General features: G+C 43.0%; 1 long non-coding RNA gene across 6 annotated transcripts in view; it reads left to right on the forward strand.

Annotated features, from left to right (window-relative positions):
* Positions 1–1,819: 1,819 nt before the first annotated feature.
* The window catches only part of LOC128350913 (uncharacterized), a 37,164-nt gene continuing 11,032 nt past the window's right edge, over positions 1,820–27,951 (forward strand). For all 6 annotated transcript variants that reach the window (XR_008319504.1, XR_008319505.1, XR_008319506.1 and 3 more), the window contains exons 1-3: positions 1,820–13,294; positions 16,029–16,176; positions 24,579–24,671. This is a non-coding gene — a long non-coding RNA (uncharacterized LOC128350913). The remainder of the gene's footprint in view (positions 13,295–16,028; positions 16,177–24,578; positions 24,672–27,951) is intronic.

Raw genomic sequence — 27,951 nt, forward strand, 5'->3', positions numbered from 1 at the left:
TCTTGTATTGCTGAGGATATGCACTGGCTTAAATGTGAACAGGGGGAAAATGCTGAAAGGAGTTCTTGAGGTCAACACCAGTTAGATTTTTGGGGTGGGGGTGGGGGTTGACAGTGGAAAACTGATGCTAGAATTATTTAAATGCTCTTCCTTCGATTTCTTTTTATCTTTTCTTTGATATATCATATTATTAGATAATATTCGTATATGAATTTCCTGAAGCTCAGCACAGACTTGTAGCTAATTAGCATTTTTGAGATTGCATCTAGGAAGTGCAAAGCAATTGTTAGAGCAATGATTACGAAGTTAAACACCCACTGTAATGATGTGGTTGACCAGAATATGAAAATGGAACAGTTGTTGGTTGCATGACATCTTATTTTCACAAAAGGAAGATTTGAAAAGGATGAAACAAATGATGTTAAGAGCCTGGTAGTTTCCATTGGACTGCCACTATTAAGATTGAGTTATTTTAATGTAGAATGAGTTTTTTCAACTGCCAACATTTTCAGTAACCATGCTATCTCCTGATGCTATAGAGGCAGGTAGATCTTACTGACATTTTCCTTCCTCCTGATAGCCTTAACATGAGGGAAATATTTTTTCTAAGAATGCCAGAGAGAAGTACTGTATAATTGCTTTCTCCCTTTAATTCCCTAGAGGAATGTAGATCGTGTGCATCCCTTTTGTTCCTAACATACAGAAATGAAATTTGAGACTTTTGGTGGGTAAACAAAATGGTGAAGCAGCGTTTCTTTTAAGATGAGCTAGAGAGTGCATAAAATAACAGCTAGCCCTTTTAGCAAATAGATTATACTTCTCCAAATGACAGTGATACTAAGGAAACACATAGTAATGAAACTGTAAAACAAGAAAAACTCCAGTTTTGCAGTAATGATACTTGCCTTGTACTGAGGTTTTACAAGAAATTTAAGATGTTATTTGATTTTCATTTCCTCTGTTTGCTTTTCATTTCCCAATGAAATTTTATGGCACAGATCGGATATGAAATTTCACTATTTAGGGTAGTGAAATCCAAAACAGATTGTGAGGAGCTCCAAAAGGATCCTTCCACTTTGGGTGACTGCACGACAAAATGGCAAATGTGGTTCAATATAAGCAAGTGTGATCTGATGTATATTGGAACAAAAAACTTCAAACTTCACATATACACTGATGGGGTCTGAAGTGTCAGTGACTAACCAGGAGAGAGATCTTGGGGTTGTGGTGGACAGCTCATTGAAAGTGTCAACTCAGTGTGTGTCAGCTGTGAAAAAGGCCAGTTCCATGCTAAGGATCATTAAGAAGGGGACTGAAAATAAAAATGATAATATTATAATACCCTTATACAAATCTGCAGTATGGCCACATTTGTAGTATTGTGTGCTAGGGATGTGCACGGAACCATGGAGCTGCGGTCCAGCACTGGTGTGGGGGGCTCTTTAGGGTTGGGGGAGAGTGTACTTACCCCCTGGCTGCATTTCCCCCGCTGGCGTGTTGATTTTGTATAGCTTTTGGGGTGGCAGGATACCTCCCTGCTGCCCCTTCCCCCAGTTGTCAGCAAAAGGCTTCAAAAAGCCTTTTGCGCGTGCACACATCGCGCGCGCATGTCACGTCTCCGTGTCACGTGCGTGCGCGTCACAGAGATGTGACGTGCGTGCACGATGTGTGCACGCACAAAAGGCTTTTTGAAGCCTTTTGTCGACGACTGGGGGAAGGGGTGGCAGGGAGGTATCTTGTCACCCGAAAAGCTTTACAAAATGAATGCACCGGCGGGGGAAACACAGTGTGTGGGGAGGTAAGTACACCCTCCCCCACCCTTAAAGAGCCCCCCCCACCAGTGCTGGACCACCGGACCACCCTCATGTCCGGACCAGTTCGGAGGCCTTCAGAATGGCCTCCGGACCGGTCTGGGCTCATCCCTATTGTCTGCAGTTCTGGCCACCATATCTTAAGAAGGACATTGTAGAACCAGAAAAAGTGAAGAAGAAGGCAACCAAATGATCAGGAGCCTGAAGCACCTTCCTTATGAGGCAAGGCTACAGCATCTTGGGCTTTCTAGCCTGGAGAAGAGGCGACTACAGGGAGACATGATCGAGGTGTATAAAATTATGCCTGGAATAGAGAGAATGGAAAGAGAATTTTTTTCTCCCTCTCTCACAACACTATAACCTGGGGTTATCCCATGAAACTGAAGGCCGAGATATTTAGGACCAACAAAAGTACTTTCCCACAGAGTGCATAATTGATAAATAGAATTCTCTGCCATGGGATGTGGTGATGGCCACTGGCTTGGATGGCTTTAAAAGGGGCTTAGACAAATTCATGGAGAACAGGTCTATCAATGGCTACTAGTCTGGTGGCTATTGGCCAATCCCAGCCTCAGAGGCAAGATGCCTCTAAAAACCAGTTGCAGTGGAGAAACAGTAGGAGACAGGGCATGCCCTCAACTCTTGCCCGTGGGCTTCTCAGAGGCAGCTGGTGTACCACTGTGTGAAACAGGATGCTGGACTAGATAGGCCTTGGACCTGATCCAGCAGGGCTGTTCTTTTGTTCTTATCCTCTCCTGCTTTGTGTGCAGTAATAATTTTGGTCCCTGGAATTACAGCAGGCTAGTGCTTTTGAAGCATTCTTAGAGTTTTATATGAACAGTTGTCTCCCACTCTGGCCATACTGCAACATGCGCCAGCTTGACCTGCATCGCACAGCTAGTGTAGCATATGGTTAGTGCCGTGGAAATAGTTTCTATGTGTGAGTAAGGAAAGTACTGTTAATGTGAATAGGAGAGCTTCTCTAAAGAGACACTGGTCTGTCCCCATTCCTCCTTAACAATACAGCAGGACCATTGTTTGAAACTGAGTCTGCTTCAGTCACATATAAGGTGCCCCCCATTTTAAGAGTAAACAGTGGTAGTGTGAATGAGGGGAACTGAATTTTCCCCCTTCCTGCAGTTTACCTCTCTGCAATCCTTTACTCCCAGCCAGCCAATACCAAAAGTGAGTGGAAAGTAAAGTGCCTGGGAGGACAGGAATGCAGGAAGGCAAGCCATAGGAGGCTTCCTGTATTTATGAATGTGCTCCTTGTGCTCTTAAAAAAACTCCCATCTTCCATTCTACTTGTGATTGGGGCAAACTTTGGTTTAAACAAATAGGTCTGCCATTGTCCTACGTAGTTTGAGCCAGTGAGCTGATTCTGTTCATATCCTTTCCCAATAATTAAAATAAGGGAAATTATGTTCTCAGAAGCATATATTGCATTGAAAAGGGGGCATTTCCATGTTGTTTTATAGGTGCTGCCCTCATAAACACAAAGTAATCTTAACTAACTAAAAATTTATTCAGAAACAATATCTTTCTCCTTTCCCTCTGCTTTCCTTTTCTGACTCCACCCCCACACTCTGTGGAGGATCCCAGCTGGGACAAACTTCTCAACAAAACACAAAGGATTACTAGATAGAACATATCCCGCCCCTTTATAACAACAAGAATTGGATTAATTTAAATTCAACTTCATTGACAGTCTTTTAGGTGGTCCCCTGCCACACACACTTCTAATTCTTGGGTTCTCTGGCAAAGGAGCTGTTAGTGATGTTTCCCCCCCGGTACCTAGGATTGTCCATCACTTTACTCGAACGGAGCCCCCCCACCATCTGTTTGCTGTTTCACATCCTATTTCTGATACACATAAAATTTGTATGATTGTTGCTGCTCCCTTACCTGATCACGAATCTCTGCATTGGCAGGATGAGATGGCATGGAAAGCCCTATCAGTTGTTGCCATAGGGTACGTTTGGTGGTAGCTTTCCTCTCAGCAGTTCTTTCCTCTTTCCTCTCAGCAGTTCAAAAGGTGATTTTCCTGTAGCAGAATGAGGAGTGATTCAATAAGCAAATAGAGTTTCACGGATCACGTTTTTCAAGGGCTGTTGTTGCATAGTAGACAGTTGTAAACTTTCTTTCGCTGACCTGAAAAAAGTTCATGAATGAAAGAAGTTCAATCTTTCCACTAAGCCGTTCCCTCGAGTATGGTGTTTTATCCCACGGCTTTGCAAGTATTACTCCATTTCAAATGCGGTAAGCTGTGTCCCATTGACGAGCAGTCAGTCTGCTCCGGATGGCCGCAGTGGCCACCCACACAACTGCTGGCTCCATCACAGAGCTGGTGGGGACTGGGGAGTTTGGGGGCCGCGCGCCCCCCGGAGGCTCCAGCATGCCCTGCGTGAGCACGCAGGGCATGCTGGAGAGACCCCTGAGCTGGGAGGCTGCTTTTCAGCCTCCTGGTCGGGGGTCTCCTTGTGAGTTGCTGCGGTGTGGAGCCCTGCCGCGGCAACTCACGAGAAAAAAAACGGGTTTGTGGAGCACTCGCTCCACAAACCCGGTTTAAGGGGAGGGGTAGTTTGGCAGGTTAACCGCCTGGCGGATTTCGGTGGACCGTGTGAATAGCCTCACTATCTCTTTAAGAAGACCTTCTTTTGCAAAAACTGCAGCCATGAACTGGATCACCTTGACTATAGTAATATTGCCAGCAAATGAAACTTCTAGCTACTTGGAATAGTAATCCATTATCACTATAACAAATCTTAATTTTGTGTGTGTGGGGGGGGTTAAATCAAAAGGCCCCATTATTATCCAGAGCATTTTTCCCCAGGGACCATTGGGATACTCTACTGGAGTCAAGAGGGTGCTAAAAATCTTCTGCAATTCGTCACATACAACACAAGCCATACAGTGCCTGATTACATTTTCAGTATAATACCTGGCCACCAAATACACTCTATGATTTGCCTTTTAGTCATACTCATGCCCAGGTGACCTTCGTGGGCAATTTGATCACTTTTGCTTGTAAAGTGTTGGCACCACCAAATGATCAGTCAGCACCAGCTCATTGAGAAGGGACAGCTTGCTTGCTACATATATGTATGGCTGAAGGTGTTCAGGTACCTTGTTTTTCCATGGCCATCCATTAGTTATGTAAGATTTAAGTTCAGTAAGCACTTGATCAGCACTGAAGGCCACTTTCCATTCAGAAGATGTGATCACTCCAAGAGTGCATGAAGCTATTTGTACAATTAATAATCCTTCATCCTTGTCATCTGGGATCTCCTCTTGGCCTTGAAATGGAAGTTGAGATAAACAATCTGCAGTTGTATTCTGAAGACCTGGAAGATATTCCACCTGGAAATCAAAATCCATAAGTCTGGTGATCCACTTGGCTATTCTTGGGGTTGCTCAACTTGATCTCCAAGTAGTAAATAAAGCAGACAGGGTTTATGGTCGACCATAATTTTCTGCCCCACAAGTAAGTCTGGACGTGCCTCATTGCTCAGAAACACACCTGAGCTTCTTTTTCAAGGAGAGAATGCATCTTCTCTGATGTAGTAAGCACGCTGGAAGCAAAAGCAACTGTAACTTCCCTGTCCCCCTTTTGCTGGGTCAAAACAGCACCCAAGTCATATTCAGAAGGATAACAATACAATCATTATTGTAATGACTGAAGCATCAGGAGTACCATAGGTTGGGAACACCTGCCTTATGGAGTGACCAACAAATAAAATTATTATTTTATTAGTTATTCATATCGTCCTGATTCTGATTTAGAGGACAGGATGTGCTGCTTCAGTACACATACGCAGGCTGAATCATCCTGCACTGAGTCACCCATGTGGACTAGACTGTGTAATATATGCATGACAGGCTTCATGCTGACACTGAGCTCCTCTAGATTGGAGCAGGCAGAATCCTGCTTTTCTGGCAGGATCAATAGATTAATCCAGAGTGGGTGTTGGCTATATACATATGCCTGTTTCTTCCACTGCCTTTGGGCACTTTTTTTGTGTCTCCATGTGCACCCCTGCCATTGTGCAATCTGGGCCAGTACTAGCTCTTTCACTGGCAGCCCCGGCCCCGGCCCTGGCTTGCCTCTCTTGGTCTCTGTCTTGGTGATGGCAGGAAGATAAGAGAGAGAGAGTGAGAGAGCATAAATGAGTGGGTGCCACGGGAAGTGGTGGTGGCAGGAGGAGGACAATGGTGAAGAGAAAGAGAAAGAGATTTGGGAGCATGGCCTCAGCAGGAGAAGAGGAAGAGGAGGGAGAGGAAGAGAGAGAGAGCGCAAGAGAGAGAGAGCACTTTAGGCGGCCATGGCAGAAGTGGTTGAGGGGCTAGAAGTGAGAGGAGGAGAGGAGCAAACCCACCCCTCCTGCTCACCTACACTTCCTACAGAAACCTGGTCCTAAGTGTCTACATGCTGAAATGTAATGTTCACAGGAGCTACTCACGCATCCAACACAGCAAAAACTAGGATTTTCTTCTTCTTCTAACTTTTCCATGAATTTGAAGGCTATTTGTGGTGTGAAAATATGGAATGGCCATACCTCATTTATATTGCCAGCAACATCCCCTGTGGAAATCAACATTCAAGGTGGCACAAATTCCCGTTTAGACATGCCCAGTATGGGAGGGAAAGGTACGTGGGATGTGTTCACAAACTTCACACTTGCATATCTACCACATCAAGTACAATATATGTTCAACTGAAGCAACTGATACATTCAGGTAAAATTTATTTGCCCTATTCAGACATAGCCCTTCACGTGTTCTTGAACATGAGAGGGGAAAGACAGATTGTGCCTGCTATCTCTTACCTCTGGGTAGAAAGTTTGAAAAGTACTATGCTTGCAAACTCTCCTTATGTTTGGGAATCCCAATCATGTAAGATATTTGGTTGCATGGAAACTCCAATGAGCATATAGTTCTATATGCATAAGCTTCCCTTTCAGACTTTCACTTCAAGGAAAGAGGCCAGCATAGCTGAGCATGCTGATGTCAGGGCCATGGCCCATGGAGAGGGGAATAGGAAGAATAGTCCCTCCTGCATCCTGTCCTTGTGGCAGCCCTCTTACCAGCCACGCCCTCTGTGTCGATGTCAGATGCAAGTCAACACAGGGGGTATAACTGGCATTGGGCTTGGCGGTTCCACTGGTATTCTTTCCCAGCTGGCAAACAATGCTTGCTGGCTGGAAATGACTGACCAGTGGCACTTCTAGGTCCAATGCCAGTCATGGCTACTGTATTGACATTCTGCTGTTGATGCAGGGGGAGTGGCCAACATTGACCCTGGAAGCATCACCCATGTGAGTGTTGGGGTGCAGGAGCAAGAGGGTACCCTGTGGGGCAAAGGGATGCTGTGGCAGTCCCTGGATGGCCCAGGGATATCCCCCCACCTTGGTGGTTATGCCACTGCCAATGGACAATCTTGTTCCTCCTCCATGTGTTAACTGAATTCATTGAAGGTGAAGTCGTGAATAGGGATATTGAGTGATACATCAACATGTGATGAGAGATCAAGTGCTGTGCATGCCATGCATGACAGTGCAATCCTATGCATGTTTACTCAGAAGTAATCCCTACTGTATTCAGTGGGTCTTATTCCAGATAAGTGTGCATAGGATTGCAGCCTAAATCAATGTTGTATTCAGTGGGTTTTACTCCCAGATAGGTGTGCATAGGATTGTAGCGTAAATCAATGCTGAGATTTCCTGGAACATTTGCTGCACTTTTACCTGCAGGTTCCTTGACATGCTGTTAGTTTATGAGCCATCTGGACAAAAAAGGTATCATTTCCATGTTTTGCACTGCACTTTAGATGTTTACTATAATAATAATATTAATAATTGAAATTTAAAGAAACTGAACACCAATCTGGAGTTATACATTTTCCTCAGACCTGGACATAACTTGGTACAGCCAGGACTGGATTACTCTGAGTAGAAAAAGAAGTAAGCTGAAATATGATACTTGGTAGAAATGCATGTGAACCTCTTTCTTTCTTTCTTTCTTTCTTTCTTTCTTTCTTTCTTTCTTTCTTTCTTTCTTTCTTTCTAAAACTATCCCTCTTTTCCATCCCAACGATGGATGGTCAAAGCTAATGGATACTCAGACCAACTATACACACGTTGGTTCAGCCTCACCCCCTTGGGGAAGATGAGGCTGTTTTGAATTTTTAACATACATTGGAGTAGGCTTCAACTCTCTGTCTCTATTTTCTGGATTCTGTCCCTAGTAAATCACAGTGCCAATTTTGTCCCCATGTTTGCCTCTTTGGTGTACCTTTTTCACACCCCCACCCCAATGTGTTGCTAGAGTCCTCTGGATTCTTAAGGAGTCAACTCCCTCCTCAGAGTCTGTAGAAGTAACATCTCCAAATGTGTGGATGGATGCATTCTATCTCTAGTGCACCTGCATGTTGATGGGTGCACTGTACTAAGGCACTATGCAGCGCACAACATAAAGTGGGCCAGTCTTCAGCAGTGTATAATCATGCAGGGTGGTCTTGAGCAGTAATCCTTAGGATGAAAATTGTTGTAATTATTTTCATTTGCAAAATGTTGGAGGGTATGGGCTTGGCTCATCTACTACTACCACTGTGACGAAGAAGAATATTTTAAAACCACTTTTCAACAAAAGTAGAGATGTGCAAATTGATTTGAATTCAAATTGATTCAGCTCAAATCTGGGTGATTCGAGTGATTTGAATTCAAATCAAATCACCCCTTAAAAGGGTAATTCGATTTGAACTGAATTTTCAAAATTTGATTCAAATTTGATTCGAGAGCTGTTTGGCACCTTTTGCAAACCATTCAGGCCCCCTGATTGGTTTAAAAAGGTGCAAAGACAGGTTTAAATTTCATTCAAATGTGATTCACATTTTGGCACCAGATTTGAATTTGATTCAAATTTGAAATGAATTTTTGGAATTCGATTCAAATTTAAAAGAAATGGAAAGATTCATTTCGTCCACGTCTCTGAACAAAAGTTATTGAAGCGGTTTACATAGAGGGAAAAAAATACATAAATAAAGATAGATCCCTGTCCCCAAAGGGCTCACAATCTAAAAAGAAACATAAGATAGTAACAACCACTGGAGGGATGCTGTGCTGGGGTTGGTTAGGACCAGTTGCTTTCCCCCTGCTCAATAAAGACAATTGCCACTTTTAATAGGAGCCTCTTTGCTCAGTTAGATTACTGCTTTGGTAATCTGGAATAATGTGCTCTGCATGCACTTTATTAGCTGCTTTTCCTTTGTGGTATGTTTGTAGTCCATTTACAATTTAGGTAAATAAATCTATGAACTGTATGTCCTTTCAGGTTGCTTCATCATATCCCTTACACATTCATAGGCATGTCTCCATTTTCACTGGTGAAATAGTGGAGGGTATGCATTGGGGGCATGCTTCATGCATCAGAGTGCAAAGTTTGACCCTAAGGTTCTCCTCTCAAATAGGGAACTAGTTTTAAAAACACATATTTTAATGCACCTGAGATTTTTTTTAAGTGTATACCCAATGTGTGACAGTGACAAACAGGTGTCTTAAAACATGTGCAGCATGTGGATACATTCATCAGTGTTCCAGGATTACCTTTTGACTGTATATTTATTTGAAAAGCTAAGATTGCTGCTCTGTAGTGTTTGAAGTGGCTCTTGCTTCTTTCCAGCATCACACATTTTATACGTGCTTCTTAAGATGCATCCCTTAAGTTGCATTGCAAGAATAAACACTATTTTAGCACAAAGGTACACATCTGATACATCTCAGCATGTGGTTTTTGTAGTACAATTGGTCTGCAGTCCTTCTTGAGAGGTTCTGATTTCTGATGTAGATGTGGTTGAAACATCATGGAGAGCGAATGTTCCTTTAGACCTGCACCCCATACGAATGTGGTACACATGATCGTGACTGCTGACTATGTGCCTTTTCAAGCATCTATGATGATTAATGTGGCTGTAAACCACCAACAGAAGAAATGATAAAGAGCAGCACTAGGAAGCTGCAGATAGATAGCTGTGTTTGATGGTTTTAAAAAGTCACAGCACCTATAAGCTAAACTAGATTTTCCATGAGATTAGTCCCTTGTGCCCTAAATTTTGTAGACATGTCAGACTGGAAATAGCAGGGGTTAAGTATTTTTACAAGATCTAGTCTTTTCTAAGACCTTTTACTGCTAGCCCTGGCATTCAGGACCACTTTCACAGACATGGACATCTCCATTTTTAAAATTTAATTTCTAATTTTATTTTTACATTTATATCCTGCTCTTCCTCCAAGGAGCCCAGAGCATTGTACATGGTTTTATGTTTATCCTCAGTACAACCCTGTGAGATAGGTTAGGTTGAGAGATGAATGACTGGTCCATGCAGTCTGCTTGCACTCTGGAAAGATATTCACTTTCAGTTTTCTCCATAGATTCCCTGCCAAGGTTCTTGATGCACTCTTATTTGGACTGAATGAAGACTGCTGTATAAATGTTTAGGTTCAAATAAAGCCCCAACTCTGAACATCCAGGAATCAACCTCATTTTGTTTCTTTCTCTCATTTATTTCTTCAAGACATTGTCATGTTATATACAGTATATTTCTCTGGAGGCAGGACTAATTAGAACTGAGCCCAAAATATGGTTATCTATTTTTAATGATTGGCTTAATTTATTCTTCTTAATTTACCTTTCTGGCTTAGCCCCTCTCACATTAGTGGATGACTTTCAGACTTGATGGAGACAGTTCTTGGAAGTGAAATTCTTATCCTATGGACTATCCCTGGATTTTTTGTCACCTCTAGGATATGTTTAGGTTAAAATGGTTCTTAAACAGCATATTTTGGATACTGAGCACCAGGCTGATTTGGGCTTGGTGGCCAATTTTATTATCCTAGGGAGAATATGGCATGTTGTGTGACCTGCTGATTATCTTAAACAGTTAGTTGTCTCTAGTCATAGGATGGCATTTACAATCACTCACTATAATGTGCTCCCTTCAGCAGTGATGAAAAGAAGATTAGATTCTCTATCAGAACTATTTTTTTTCATCTGTGTACAAAATGAATTTTGTTCTGGGTGGCGGTATCAAGGCAGTGTGCGTGCATGTGCATTCAGAGTGGAGTGAGCCATCCTGATTCAACCTGAGCGGGATCTAAAATTAATTGAGTGGACATCAAAAAACTTGTGTATGCATACACATGCACATGCCTTGGAGGGAACACTGAAGAATGTATGTGCCTTTGTAATTTGGAAGCCATAGAGACTTTGGATCATGTCTTTCTTTATTGTAGGTTTTGTCATGATATTCATAACACTCTTATACTCCTTTTAAAATTCTGACACATTTCTGCTCTCTGATCAGAATTTTGCTATTACTTACAATGTTACTAAGTTTTGGGCAGTGGTGTGAAAAATCTGATGAGAGTTTGTTAATGTCAATGAGCTTTAAACTGTTCACTATTAGATAGTCTAATATTTAAATTTAATTGTTAGTGCTTATGTTATTCAACTTAGATCCACATTTATGTATTCTTATCATGCTGTTTATTATTTGCACTGAACTATATTGTAGGTTGTATTGATACTTAACTTATCTATCTATCTATCTATCTATCTATCTATCTATCTATCTATCTATCTTCTTGCCTAGAAGAATGCTCCTGTCTCTGTACTTTGAATTAGGGATGTGCATGGAACCGGTTCTGTCCATTGTGTCATTGTGCACCCCTGCATTCGAACCGATTTGGACACTGGTCGACGGAACTGGTTTGGTGCTCCAGAAAAGGAGCTCCAGACCAGTTCCGTGCACATCCCTACTTTGCATGCCTTTCAATTATTTCATTTTATATTCATCTCTCTTGGCTCCAACCTGCTTTGACCTCCAGATTCAATCTAATAAATGCTTCAGTTGTGCAGAAAGGTTGACTTTGTTCCATCAGGTTCAACATAATGCCAGCCACTGTAGCCAGCCAGCTGCCAGCTGCCCTTGGAAAGCTCACAAAAGGGCTATACTAGTGTTTGCTTTTGATGAGCACAACCAATCTCTCAATATCAGACATAGATCAAGCCCTCCCCAGCCAATCTTTATTTATTTTATTTATTACATTTTTATAGCACCTCCATCTATTAGCCCTGGGTGGTTTATAACAATAAATCAACAACAATTGAGAAATTAATGCCAGCCAATCTTGTCTGGTGGATGCTCTTTCAGATATCTATGGTCCATTAAGGGCTTTAAAGGTAACAACAATTAACAGGAATCAGACCCAGAAACAAATTAGTAGTAGGTGTGGTTCTCTGAAGATGAGAAAAATACACTCTCATTGGGTGGCTCCAGATATAATCCAGGCTACCATATTTTGTGCTAGCTGAAATTTCAGGATATTCTTCAAGGGCATTAATCCAAATATGACATGGCTAAGGCATGGGTAACTGTGTCCAGGGAGGACAGTTCATGTCTGTGCAAATGTACTCCTGGCCACAAGCACTACGCAGCATCCAGAGCAGAGCTGGATCCAGCAGAGCCCCCAAGCTGCAAACCTGCTCCTGTAGAGGGAATGCAGCCCCATCTAGAACAGGTTAAGCTCCCTCACCTGATCCATGACTGGCTCTCCTACTGACTAACAGAAATTTCTTTGCAGTCAAACATGCTTCTTTATTGCTGAGTAGAACACATATTGAGGCTGTTCTCATGACCATATGGAGGCGGGCTGGAGGGGAGGCACATTCCTACCCTGTGCCTCCCAGATGACCCAAGCCCCCAGTTGGGTTTACTTACCTAACCCCCAGATGATCAGGCTGCAACATGTTCCAGCAGGGAATTAAAACTTGATCTGGGTCCACCAGTATCCCACAATGCATTGTGTGAGCAGCAGAGAGGCATCCCTTAGTACAGCAACAGCTCTCCTCTCCCTACCCTACAGGATCCTATGGGGGTTTGGGGAAAAAGTTTAAAAATTGTTTAGTATTGCCTGCTTGTCCATTTCTCTTGTAGGTTGGGTGGTAGGTAGCACCCATCATGCCCTACCACACAACCCACTTTGTTGTCCCTAGGAGCTATGCATGGCAAACAGTGGGGTGTTTTGAGTTGTTTGTTCCCGATGGCTGAAGCACTCGAAACATTTTGAGTTTGTTTAGACAATACAGGTGATTCGACTGCTGTTTCTACACAATGTTTAGGCCATTTTGCATTTCATTTCAAGCTCAAAACGAAATGCAAAATCCATTTCATGCGCACCCCTAATATTTGAAATTAAATTTAGCATGAGCCGAAAACAGAGCTATCTAATTGTGAATGGACTCTAATGTACTCCCTTGTATAGATTTCTCTGCCTTATGTCCTGACAATTCTCTTCATGTGGCAAAGAAGCAGCCAGGCACCACCACCCCCTTCACTGAACACCTAAGGTGGAAGCCCATACAGTACATGCCTCTCCCCTGTACACCCAGAAGAGAAGATTCAACATCAGAACTTGAACCAGCCAAAAGTAAGCACTTTGAGAACTTCTTGTTAAAAAGTAGTATGTAAATCAGGGGCACAGCTGGAATTGATCGAGGGGGTACAAATGTCCCTGGGCCTCCGGGGGAGATGGGGCCCATTGGATGGGCAACAGCTTGCTCCAAAGGTGGAAGAGCAGGCACTCATCTTCATTTTTTGTCTCAGGACCCATTCCAGCCTTGCTACACCCTGATGATGATATTTTTTAGGTCCCATTAATTTGAATGGCAGCATTAAGCATGTGCTTAAATCTTTTCCATTGGAATTAATGGGGCTTTACAATTGCGATCCTATTTATGCTTACTTCGGGGTAAGTTTCATTGAATCCAGGGAGGTCAACTTCCAGGTCAACATGCATAGCACTGAGCTGTAAAGTGCTTAATGCTAGCTGGAGCATGCCCTTACAATTTCTCAAAGCTGTTTTTCCCCTGCCTTCGTCATCTGCTCACCCACATTGTTAAAGGCAATGGAAATAAATACAGTATTGACTGCAAATACTATATACAACTCAGTCTAGATGTCTATCTTGTTTTCTTTTCATTAGGGACTTTTTAGATTCTTTGAGAAATGCCCCTGCTGTCTCAACAAAAAATAAACAAATAGATAAGCTATATTTCAAAACAACTGGAGCCCCTGCATGGCAGAGTCTGTTGTATGCATAGCTGCATTTCACCCCTTTCTGTCTGCAACCTTCAGCTTCTATATGGAGTCAAAAGATTGCAACATATGATCCTTTGTTATACCATTTCTCTTGAAAATTTTCAGGCAAGAGCAAAGAGCAGAATCAGCTTGCTGGTATCCACAGCATCTTTAAATTTTAAATTATATTTTCCTGGAAAATTGATGCACTTGAGCAGAGAAAAGAAACAAGTAATAAAATAATTTCAGTGCATTCAAAATAATTTCAATTTCTGTTCTCCAGAGCAATCAACCAGATCATTAGGAATAACAGAGGGAGGGACAACGAAATATTAAATGTTTGCATTGGTGGATAAGGTGGGTAGCATTCCCCAGTAAGCAGATGCAGAGAAGGGTATTGAGTCGGAAAGGAAGGAGGAAGGATGTGAAGCTGTGGGAGGAAGGACAGCAGTGAAATGCCTGGATTGTGTTTCTTTTTAAAAATATATATCTATAGTCAGTGAGAATTATTGTCAATCGGTAATAGATCATCAGTCTGTTGAATTAAAGTTGAATTGTCAAACCATGTTCACACAATTACTACAATCAACACTTTTGTAATGCTTACAGTTTCCTATACAGTAAGATCGTACTCCTGGTCACTGCAGCCTGGTGGGGAGCGTTTTGGTTGGGGTAGGGAAGGAAAAACCGAACTTACTTTCCCCCCAGATGTTCCTTTGAGTTGTGTGCCACGTGCTCCATACACATGGCCATGGATCCGGGGTTAATGGCATTCTTGTGCCCTTAACCCTGGCTAAAGACTGGGATTAAAAATTGGGTTAATGGGGTGGAAGTGCCTGGATCGGGAGTGATCTCAGTGCCGCTCATGAGAATAGCTTTAGAATTATTTGCAATAAGATCCACATTGCAGAATATCTTTGCTACACTGTTGCCCTTGAAAAGCCACTCCCCACTGTGGTTGGGTTCCACAAGTGATTGGCAACATCTAAATGTGATCACATTTATCACCCGGATTGTGTGATTACTTCTCACATCACCTATCAGTGGTGCTACAAACTGCAGGAACAATCTGCAAATGGGATTTGCAAGAGGCACTAAAGGGAGGAAGCAACTGAAGCAAGGGCTTTCTTTATACACTGTTTATTCATATGCATGTTACAGGAACAGGGCCCACTTCCCATGGTGTCACAGTCAACCACAGAGAGTGTGGCTACTTGCTTTGAAGAAGGTAGAACAAAGAACTCTGGGTTTTCCCATAAGACTTTGATGAACATGATCTTCTTGGTGGGGAAGAAGAGTTTTATCTACACCACCTCTTAAAACATGTAGTAACAACACAGATGGCCCTTGTTATTCATGGGGTTTCCGTTCTCACCTATAGGAGCAAATACAGAAATGGTGAATAACAAAATCTTACCTCTGTGGCAATCTAGGGGTTAGGTTCCTACACATTAAAAAGGTGGGGGGAAAGAGTGCGGGCGGGGAGAGCATTACAAAGAGAAATAAAGTACTCTGTCTTGTTCTCCAGATCTCCAGGAATGCCCCCCATCCCCAGTTCCTCTAATTTTCACACACCCACCCACAGGAATTTATTTTAAAGTGCCACAAAATGGCTCTGCACTGTAAAATGGCAGTGGAAATAGCATCGGAAGTCATTTCTGGTGACTCAAAACTGCAAATAGGTGAATTTTAGCCTATTTTATACAGCAGATAAAGAAACCGGGTCTCTAAGACTTGTCCACAGATATATGAAACTGCAGTTGTTGAAACTGCAAATAATGAGGGCTACCTTGTACGGCACTAAGGCACACACCTCTGCATTACCCCTCCAAAAACACTTAACACTGTTGATATGAATGCATACCTACCTGACTATGCAACTATAAATATATCCTATAAGTTTGTAAGGAGCACTCTGTTTACAAATTAAACACAATAATGAGACAGTAGTGGTTGTTTAGCAACTAGATTTGTGAAATTATGTTTGACTGATTTGTTCTCTGTTTAATTTCCTTTCTTTCCTTATGTTGAGACTGAAGGCTCTGCCCTTCTAATTGTGTTATATTGTCATGTTTCATCTTTAGATGCGGAAGTTGCTCCCTGCAGTTCCAAAGGAAGTGACACCGTATTCATGTAAATTAGAAGTAATTTCAGACCCTTCAAAGGATACTGTGGAGGAACAGCCCTCTATTCCTCCTAACCTTTTTACCGCTGCCACCAAGTGGACTTCTGGTATGGCTGGGTCTACTACAACAGACGTTTTAAAAAAACACCCTCAATAGTGTGGAAAGGCTTATAGGCGTGAGATGGAGACTGTTGCTGGTGTCTATCTTGTGTTTCTTTTTAGATTGTGAGCCCTTTGAGGACAGGGCTCCATCTTATTTATTCATTATTTCTCTGTGTAAACAACTCTGAGCCATTTTCGGAAGGGTGGTATAGAAATCGAATGAATGAATGAATGAATGAAGGCAGATTGGACAAATAGTTTTGATCTTATAGACAATAGAATTTTCAGGGTTTATAATAGTGGGATGTTGAAACTATTCTCCATTTTAACTATACTGGCACAACTGTGCCTATACAGTATAATTTATGGATTCTTCAGCCCTGAATGTTTGAGCCTTGAGGTCTTTTAAGATTTGTGTATCAAGATAACATTCCAGTTCAGAAAACTTACAATGCATGCCTTGCCATCACCTTTAAGTACACAGGAATGTTTTGTCACCAGTATGACCTCAGAGTAAAGAGAACCAGGCAAACCAGTTATACAGGCATGGTGCTAAGGTTGCCCTCTGCACTACACAGATACCAAGTGCTAGTAAACAGTCATTAGTCATCTTAGACCAATGGTGACGAGGAACATGTAGGCAGCCCAATCCTAGGAGGCCACTCTAACTGCAGAATTTTTTAAATATTTTTTTTAACATTTTATATCCCGCTCTTCCTCCAAGGAGCCCAGAGCGGTGTACTACATACTTGAGTTTCTCTTTTACTACAACCCTGTGAAGTAGGTTACGCTGAGAGAGAAGTGACTGGCTCAGAGTCACCCAGCTAGTATCATGGTTGAATGGGGATTTGAACTCGGGTCTCCCGGTCCTAGTCCAGCACTCTAACCACTACACCACGCTGGCTCTGCAGCTGAAGGAGCATCTCATGATTGGCAAGTAGGACAAAGCTGGCAGGTCTGCTACAACTACCACTGAAAGTGATAAGGGTGATGAACCCATATCCTCTTACACAGAAGATACAAGGGCTAGGGTCATCTGCAAGTGCCCCTTGCCATCCCTCAGTACGAATAATTATGCTTGTATGAGACTGTATAGCTGCAGAGCTGTTGCAAAGGCAGTGGTTCAAGTGGTGTGAGGAAAGGGTTAAAATGCCTTTTTTCTGCTGATGGTGGGCGATCAATGCTGAAAAGGCATGATTGCACTGAGCATGCCTCCTCAAAGACTGTGGCCAATGGTTGCCACTTTACTGATGTCCTGATGCATTTCCCACAGTCTGGCAACAGAGCTTGCTGGGATGCAGCCTCGGTGGACCAGGAAGAGGGAGGGGTTCCTCAGCCCAGAAGCTAGAGGTTGCGAAATCGCAATTGAACAATTGTCCGCTGAATGATTCCTAACTTCACATATTACCCACAGGTTTGTCTACCTGAGGTTTCACACTATGTCCGAATGGGCCCATAGTTCAAACAAATTGATGATCTCATATTGGAATTTGACAAATTGTTAAATTAGGTGTAGTAAGTTTCCAGTTAGTACAGATGCCAGGCTTTACCTATTGTATAGGCTTTGCCTGTTTTTGCAGGAAATAAAGGCTGCATTCATCCACCAGTTTGAAGGTGCTGCGCTGTTTTGTAGTATTTGATACATCATAGTCTAGAAATGAACTGTGTAATGACATCTGTCATCAGATGTTCCTGGAATGTAATTTCTCCAGATTAAGTGGTTAATGAGAGAAATATTGTGATATCACTTCTCCTTTAAAAAAAGGTTATAATTAACTATATTCATTTGCATGTGATCCTAGTGAGCACTGGACCATTAAAATGTCATTGTCCATGTTTAGGGAGGAGGAACTCTCTAAGTAACCTCCTCTCGCACTAAATTATAGTCATGGTCATTGCCTCAGAGTTGGGGGAGAAGGGAAATATATTCACTCCACTCCTTCACCTATCAGCGGGAGCAGAGGTCTAAGCTCCTCTCCGGGATTCCACCAAACCAACAAATCCCATCCCTGCTGATTGTCTTTGGCAGCCCTTGCCTTAAATAAAGCCCTACATTTAGGACACTCTTCCCCCCTTCCGGCTTGCTCCATCTTCCCCGGCCAGGCAAGTGGATAGGCCACCCAGTCCCTGGCCTCCCAAGGGGTCTTGTTCTCCACCTCCACCCCCTTCACTAGCATTTCCCCACAAGGCTGCAGCTGTGGAGCTGATATCATTGCTATTCCATCTCCACCATTCTGCTGCCTTTTGGGCTGCACCCGCCCATCCCCCAGTGGCTGTTGCCTGCCTCTCTGAGCCCTTCCTGACTTCTGGAAGGTAGTTACTGGGGTTGCCCTGGCGACTAGAGCCCCCTGCTCTTCTTGGCACACCACCATTTGACTGGGTAAACAACCCGGTCTCACGGAGGCGGGTAGGAAACCCTGACAGTCATCTTGGCACCTGTTCGAGGTCACATCCTCTTTTGGGGGGTGCCAAATTTATCGAGGCATAAGCTTTTGTGGATTACAGCCCACTTCATCACATGCCCAACATGTTATCCTCAGAGCAAAGTTTTAAAACACAGTGGAATGTGTTATATTTTAGTGAGTGAGCATATGCTGATGGAAGAGTACTGCTCATGAATCTTTTGACTTTTGCAATGTTAAAAATAAACATAAATGTTTAGCAGTAGATGACAGCAACACCATAGCAACACAGCTGGGAGAATCGAAGGTCTTCTCATGACTGGCTATACCCAAGTAGGGCTGCCCTACCAGGGTATAGGTGGTCATGAGAAGCACCAGGATCAGTCCTGATCGGAGTGCTTAAACGCAACGGCATTGCATTTACCTGGGCTGATAGTGAGGTAGAAGAGTATAAGTGCTCCCTTCTACCCCACTCCCCATTGCCAGCAGCCTGAGCATTCACAAAGTTGGGTGGCAAAAGTGTCCAGCAGTGGAATCCCCCTATGCATTGTGGTCACTGGTCTGCCGGACGTCCCCAGCATGGTTGTGAGAATGACTTCTAGCTATGCTTGCATGTGGAGGGGAGATGAGTGGTTTTTGTTTGTTTGTTTGTTTGTTTGCTTGCTTTTTTTTCCTCTCTGCAAAAGTTCTTTTCACTTCCTCAGGTATGTCTCTGACTGCTGTCAGACCTCATAACACTGTGGAGAATGTCAGCCATTGCATTTAATACAGCAATCTTAACTCTGAATGTCGCTGCTGCAGATTGGGCAACTTTATAGCTTACAGACCTGCATTTATGATTTAAAGCAAATTTAATCCTCTGATTTTAAGAAACATTAGAAATCTAATTCAGTAAAGGAGCAAGGCTGTGTTTTTCCCTGGTCAAGAATAAGGTAGTAGAAAAGTAGATAATGTGGAAAAATTTGCATCTTATATTATGTAATATAATGTAAACAGCTTATTTTGAATGTCTCATTCTGTATGACTAGCCAGTGCTCTGTACAAAATAATTTTATATGCAAACGCCGTTTTCAGCAGGTGCCTCATTTATGGAGGTTGACATGGACAATTGTTCCTTTGGGGCATACTTTCTTGCAATATTTATGCTTGGATAACCACCAGCCATTTTTCAACTGGTGTGCTTCATAAAGGTCACATTCAAGGACAGTTCCAAATTGTCTTCCCTACAGCATAGTGTTTCAGAAATACTTTATACAGTATTTGTGGTGTTTGTGAACTGTCTTAACAGTCAAAGAAATTAGCAAGCAAATGGCCTACCCAGTATTCCCAGCCATTCGGAGGGTTCATAAAGTTCTCATGGACTGCATCCCTAAGACATCAATAAATCACAAAATGCTGTCAGATAAGATGATACCAAAGAGGTGGGTTAGGGAAGTCAAGATGAATCCACTTGGGAAAAACTTTCTTATTGGATCTGTCATGACCAGGGGTCACCTGTCTCTCCCTTTCCAGCAAGGCCTCACAGTAATTGAGGGAAGGGGGTTAATGTTTACCCATTTCCTCCTCCTCTGGGCTCTTTGGGGTCGCCATGGTTGCCTCTGTCAGGAGGACTCCATCACTCTCCTGCTTGCTGCTCCTCATCGGCAGCCCTTGCCTTAAATAGCTGCTGGCATCCTGAGCAACCTCTGCCCCCTCCCTTTGGGCCTCTCCCATGCTTTAGTGTGTTTCTTGTCCTGCCAGCTGTTGCTGATCTCTGTATTCTCTCCTCCCTTGCTCTCCCCCACTCATCCCTGGGAGGTGCTTCTCCGACATAATTGAGAGGTGCCTTGTCTGTGGCCTGCTCATGCAGCCGCTCGCTGGGAGCCTCCCTCTTGCCCGGTGTCTCCGTCGGCCTCCTGCTGGTCCGGACCCTCCCGCTGCTGTTGAGCCTTGTTTTGGCCCTTGCCACTGCCACGTGTCCAGCCAGCATGGTAAGGCGAGCGGGGGCACCCGCTTGACAGGACCAAAGACATTTAAGGTGGGAAGCAAATGGACATGGCCCAATTAAAAAGTAGTAACAAAAGTAGCAGCAATATGTCTTAAGATGCATCTTCCATTTGGGGGTGGGTTAAGGACATATATCTCTAGTACCTTTCACTGAGGCAGATTTTAATATTTTATACCATCAATGATCCTCTTACCACAGCTCTGAATTATTTTGATCCTACCATGCTCCACGGAGCAAAGGACTGTATACATGGCTTGTCCCATGTTATTCTCACAAGCCAGTGAGAAAGGTTAGGCTGAGAGAGCAATTGTCTCAAGGTTAAAGTGTACATCATGACTAAGAGGGGATTTGAATCTGGGATTCCCTAGACTTATGCCCAATACTCTAACCACTACACCACACGGCTTTTCATGCAATCCTTTGTCAATAGATGACATAAATAATAATACTTAGCATTCATTCATTCATTTTTATACTACCTGATATGTACACCTCTAGGCGGTGTACAAAATATAAAATATTCAAAAGTTAAAATACATACATTAAAATACACAACCCAATAAAAATAGCATAAAACAGTTATTAAAACAAATTATTAAAATTATTAACATTAATTCAGATTAAAAGCCTGCGAGAACAGGAGAGGGTCTTCCTGAAAATAAACAGAGAAGGAGATATTCTTATTTCAGCAGGGAGCATATTACAAAGCCCTGGGGCAGCCACAGAGAAAGCCTGCTCATGGGTTGCCACCAAACAAGCCGGTGGCATCCATAACCGGACCTCTCCAGAGGATCGTAACAGGTGGCAGGGTTTGTGACAAAGGCGGTGCTCTCTTAAATACCCTGGACCCAAGCTGTTAAGGGCTTTATAGGTAATAACCAGCACTTTATATTTCACCCAGAAACATACTGGCAGCAGTTCTTTAAAAACCTGTGTTATGTGGTCCCTTCATGTTGTCCCAGAGACCAATCTGGCAGCCGCATTCTGTACCAGACATAGTTTCCAGACTACGTACAAAGGCAGCCCCATGTAGAGTGCATTACAATAATCAAGCCTGGAGGTTACCAGCATATGTATCATGGTTTTAAGGCCATTCACCTCTAGAAATGGGTATAGTTGACATATCAGCTTCTTTCAGGTCCTGGCTCCCCACAGTCAGTACATCCATCTTATTTGGATTCAGTTTGTTAAGACAGAGGTACTGATTGTTGGGAGTCGGGACCCAAGAGATGGTTTAGATCTGCCTGTTTTGGATGGGGTTACACTCCCCGCAAAAGAACAAGTATGTAGCTTGGAAGTGTTCCTGGATCCAAAACTCTCTCTGGTTTCTTAGGTTGAGGCAGTGGCCAGGAGTGCTTTTTGTCAGCTGAAGCTGATATGTCAACTATGCCAATTTCTAGAGATGAATGACCTTAAAACAGTGGTATATATGCTGGTAACTTCCAGGATTGACTACTGTAATGAACTTTACATGGGGCTGCCTTTGTATGTTTTCCAGAAACTATGCATGGCACAGAATGCGGCAGCCAGATTGGTTCCTGGGACAACCCAAAAGGGGGACAATCCAAACAACCCCCAAACACTGGGACAACCCCCAAATACTGATTTTAAAAGAATGGCACTGGCCACTGATATGTTTCAGAGTGAAATACAAAGTGCTGGTTATTAAAGCCAATCCTCAACGGCTTCGATCCAGGGTACTTAAGAGAGCATCTCCTTTGTCATGAACCCTGCCTCCTATTAAGATCATCTGGGGAGGGCCAGTTACAGTTGCTGCCGGCTTGTCTGGTGGCAGCTCAGGAATGGGCCTTCTCTGTGGCTGCCCCAGGGCTTTGGGATGCACTCCCTGCCAAAACAAGAACTTCTCCATCTCTGATTGCTTTAAAAAGGACCCTTAAGACACACCTGTTTTCTCAGGCTTTTAATTCAAACTAATTTTAAACTGTTTAATTGTTTTACTTTGTGAAATTGTGTTAATTGGTTTTATTCTGTAGAAGAGTTTTGTTTTGTGTGTGTGTGTGTGTGTGTATGATAGATAGACAGACAGACAGATAGATATCTCTATATTACAGATGGGTGTGGTGAGCTAATTACCAGTCTAACACCATTCAATGAGCACACAGCCAAGGCAAATTGCAGATATGCCCTGGCTTATAGCTTAGTCTCTTTATCACTGCACTATCTTATCTTTTCTCATGGCTTTGATCTAGGCCATCTAGGTATGTAATCTAGGTGTGAGAGGTTAACTTGATAATAGATGAAATAGATGAATGTGTTATTATTATTATTAGTTATTTATTCGATTTCTATACTGCCCTTCCAAAAATGGCTCAGGGCAGTTTACACAGAGAAATAATAAATAAATAAGATGGATCCCTGTCCCTAAAGGGCTCAGAATCTAAAAAGAAACATAAGATAGACACCAGCAACAGTCACTGGAGGTTCTGTGCTGGGGGTGGATAGGGCCAGTTACTCTCCCCCACTAAATAAAAGAGAACCACCACGTTAAAAGGTGCCTCTTTGCCAAGTTAGCAGGGGTTAGGCATTTCTATCAAGTTTTGGGCAATGGTGAGTTCAAGCCACTGATTGCTATTAGGGATTATAATGAAAGAAATTTTCAGATTATAATGAAAGAAATTTGTGGTTGCACAGTCTTTTGGAAGTGGTATGCTGTCATTTTATGGTAATGTAGATGAATTTCAGAGATAGCATCAAAAGGTCTCCAAAACATGGCCAATAGCTATCCCTATCAGTGTTAAAAGAATACCACTGCTTTTCCTGTTGGTCAAGTATACATTTGCAGAACAATTGTATTCTTTATTCTCCAGGGGGAAATAGGTAAAGTGTTGCTGGAGAAGATAAAATTCCCATTAGTATGGTATCCCGCCGCCCCCACCCCCTACACTGGTGACATGTAAACATTTGTTATTGCTACTTCATTGGTTACCGTTGATGACAACGACAACAATTTCTTTCATTTATATCCATTTTAAAGCAGTTTTACTTATTTAAAAGCCTGGGAAAATAGAGGGAAGTATGCTATCAAGCCAGGGGTGCAGACAGAGGGAAAACCTGAGGAACAGCTCCTCACTTCATTTTGTTTGAAAGTAGGGAGGAAAGACTATTGGGGAGGAATATGGGTTATTAGGTTTAGTGGTGAGGAGGTGGTTGATGTTAAGTCCTTGAGTCATACACAAACTGGACACAATCCTCAGTAAAAGGTTCTTTATTAACAGAGAGCTCCTACCGGCAGCTTCTTAAAGTGAAACAATAACAGAAGCTCCCTAGAGCAGGATTTCTTAACCTTGGGCCCCCAGATGTTGTTGGACTATGACTCTCATCATCTCCAGACATAGCCTTTGTGGCTGAGGATGATGGGAGTTGCAGTCCAACAACATCTGAGGGCCCAAGGTTAAGAAACCCTGCCCTAGAGGTTTGGCTTGGCAGAGCATAGACAATCCTCGCCTCCCCCACCTCCGAAGTCCTAAAACACAGAACAATAACAACTAGCATGTTGGAATTGAGAATAGGAAAGACTATAGCCAAAAATTGAGTCTGTCGGGTGGTTTTCTCATGCAAACTGGATAATGCTGGGTCAGTACTGCTGAGACTCCCCTCTGGGGAGGGGTTGGAAACTGCAGTTTCTGAAGAAGGTTGTGAGTCCACACAAACTGGTTAAAGGACTTCCTGGTTACTCATGGCCAGAGCAGGAAGGCACATTGGCTTTTGAGCATCGAAGACACCAGATGAGTCTTCCAAGTGTGGTGTCTGTGGAGACAGTGGTGACAGTGGTGGTGTTCAGTTTTGTGTGGAAATTGTACCCCAGATCTGTTCAATGTGGCAATGCCAGGTGATATCAGGTGCAATGAAGACATCATAAAAATACAGTCCTCTCACCACCATGTATCCTTACCATGGTAGGCTTGAACAAAAACAGGTTGGTCTATGCACAGTTCCCACAGCCTGGAAAACTTCCATTGCTTTATCTGGTCAATTTGTTGATAACATCTCTACACAGGTCAGCCTTCAAAAGGTTCTGTAGCAACTTCACAAGTTCAGCAAAGGACTTAGAGCATGGCTTATCTGGATATGTCAAACTGCAGAGCAAGAGGTATGTTTGATCTCCCAAGTAGTTTAATAATGCTGGCACTTTCTTTTCCTCTGGAGTATCATGGAGTACAAAATATTGATCCAGGTGCTCAACAAAGAATTTTCCAAAGAATCAACAAAATGATCCATACTTTCTCTTTGGGAACCCATATTTATTTCATGAGGCTGTTAACAGGCCACCTTATATGCCTTTCTTCACTGCCTACAATGGACCTTTCTTTTAACTGACTGCAAAAAAGCCTTGTTGGGATTAGTCCTCTGCAAGGCCTCCGGGCCTAAATTACCAACAGCTATCCACTTGTGGATTTTTCTGGTGCAGAAAACAGCAGTACTGCCATCCCAGGAGGACCTTCGTCACCACTGTTAAGTCTGTAGGTCATACACCGGCATCCTCCTAAGCCTTTATGGACCCCTACCTAATTTTTGGTTGAGCCAATCTTCCATCCTCTATCTCCATTCACAAGAGGGATCAGCTCACATCTGACATTCCCCTCACATCCCAGTCCAAAAATCACAGTCCTCATTCTTGTTCCATTCCAAAAGAGGTGACCTTTTGTTGAAAATTTTTAATGTACCTCAACAATTACAATTACTGTAGTGCCAAGTTACATAAACATACCTGATGGGAAAACAGGACACCAGCTATGATAATAATTACTGTCTAAGCAGATCTCTATACCTGATTTCACCCCATTGTAGAACTGTCTCTTTGAATTCTAGATATTTTCTCTGTATTTAATATATAGAGTTCTTTGGTGCAAATTTAGATTTTCAAAGTATGAAAAAGCTCTTTGCAGCCAAATCCTTAACTAAAACTAGATTAAAAGACAGAGCTATCCTGTGGGATATACCGTGTTTCCCCGAAAATAAGACAGTGTCTTATATTAATTTCCCCCCCAAAAATGCACTAGGGCAATTAGCGGTACATCAGAAATTACTGCTAGGTCTTACTTTTGGGGTAGGTCTTACTTTCGGGGAAACAGGGTAGCAGCTAAATGAGCAAGCAGGAGTTTAATATGCAGGGGGAGAATTTGAGTGAAACCCCTATTTAGTAGGGATGTGCATTTCGTTTTGGATACAAAATGTTTTGTGTACAAAACAGGCCATTTCGGCTGTTTTGTAGCCAAAACAAAACACCCAATGCTCAAAACAGAAAATTTTGTAGCCAAAACAGAATGTCCCTGTTTAGGATACAAAACATTTTGTTGTTTCGGCTGATTTGGAACTCCATTGTGCAATCGCAAAAAGTCTTTCTCCTTCAGTCTCCATTTTGAGTTTTGACATCTGTTTGAATTTCCAGCCCTTCCAGCCTGCAGATTGGCCAATGGAAGCATGGGCTGATCTGCTGGCAATTGCCTCCTTATGCCTTTTAAGCAAATTTAAGGGTAAATTTTACCCTCATTGGCTAGTGTGGCAGTGTGCATTTACCCTCATTAGCCAGTGGGGCAGTGTGCATTTCATTGTTGTTGTTTCACACTGTTGTGTGTAGATCAATTGCATTTTGGGTGGGGGGGATGTGGATGTGCATGACCTTTGGAAATCTGCCTGATTTTTTCCAAAGCTCTGCTGTTGTTAATGTGTGATGTTGATGTTATTTGGGGTGGATTTGGGGCAGAAAGGGGGATTTGGGGGCAGAAGAGTAGTTCAGGGGGTAGTGCCCCAATGGGTGCCTGCTGCCACCCAGATTCCAAAGGGATTGGGAAAAGGGCTGATTTTTAAAGAATTTCTGAAGTTGACATGTCTTTGGGGCAGATTCGGGGCAGAAAAGGGGCCTGAGGGGAAAAACAGTGGGTTGGGTGACAGTGCCCCAAGGGGTGCCTGCCACAACCCAGATTCCAAAGGAATAGGGCAAAGGGCTGATTTCTTAGGAATTGTTGAGGTTTACGCTTCTTTAAGGTTTTTCTTCCCTAGGGAATAATGGAGGTTTCAGCAGACCCATAACTCCACCTGGGGGGCACTGGGGTGGCCAGGAGCAAGTGGTGGTGTAGTGCACATAGGGTGCCAACCACCCCCATGGGTTGCTAACCCATGGGGTGCTGGGTTCTGTTGTTTCTGAGGTGTTCTGAGTGTAGATTCTCTGGTAGCATATGAGATTTTCAATGACGAACCATGAATCCACTCTCATATGCTACCAGAAAATTTGAATCTACACTCAAAACATCTCAGAAGCAACAGAGCCCAGTACCCCATGGGTTAGCAACCCATGGGGGTGGTTGACACCCTATGTGCTCTACACCACCACTCCCTCTGGGCCACCTGGTGCCCCCCAAGTACAGTTATGGGGCAGGAATTATGGAGGTCCATCATTCCCTATGGGGAAGAACTTTACAAATGCACAAACTCCATTATATCTTTAAAAATCAGCCTTCTGTCCAATTCCTTTGAAATAATTCTGGCAGCTTCGTTGTTCCCACTGGGCACTACCACCCACCCTACTCTGCTCTGGGCCAGCCCTTTCCCCCCAACATGAAGCTATATGTTTGCTGAAACCTCCATTCTTCCCTATGGGAAAAATCCTATACTTCAAAAATTCACCGAAAATCAGCCCTTTGCCAAATTCCTCTGAAATTTGGGTGGTAGTTTCCACCCATTGGACACTACCACCCCCACCCACTAGTTCCCCCCCGGGGCCATTTTTAAAAATCCAAAATGTTTCAGATTCGGATTTTGCAATTTCGAACAAAGAAAAAAATTGGGATGTTTTGGATTGGCTGATTTCGAACAAAGAACAAAATGGGGGTGTTTCGGATTTGGGCCAAAAACAAAACAGAAAACAAAACAAAACGCACAACCTTACTATTTAGCAGAGAAACTGAGTTTGATGAGAACATATCTCATAGGAGAAATCTGGAGGCAATTGCTTAAGGTTTAAAACAAGAGAAGGGTTATTTTAAGAAGTTACAAACTTGAATGGAAAGCCTGCACCCTGTACTAAGTAGCTCACAGTGAGAAAGAACAGAGAGAGCACAGTAGAAAGGAACATCCTAAGGATATCAGACTAGCGCATATAAGAAACTTAGAGCTGAGATACAAGATGTAAGAGAGAACAAGGGGGCAGTCCTATGTGTTCTATTTCTATTCCCAATGTCCCTAGTAGTCAATAGGAGTTATGGTGTTAAGAATCAATAAGGCAATTCTCATTATGGGGGAAAACCGGGCTAAAGGAGCCCGGTTTCCCCTCAACTTGAGAACCACTGGGCTCACGGGCAAGCCCGGTGGTTCTCTGGCAGCTAGCCCGCCAAAGTAGCCCTCCCCTTAAATGAGGTTAGCGGAACAAGCGC

This window comes from Hemicordylus capensis, chromosome 3, assembly GCF_027244095.1.
Source record: "Hemicordylus capensis ecotype Gifberg chromosome 3, rHemCap1.1.pri, whole genome shotgun sequence".
Taxonomy (NCBI): domain Eukaryota; kingdom Metazoa; phylum Chordata; class Lepidosauria; order Squamata; family Cordylidae; genus Hemicordylus; species Hemicordylus capensis.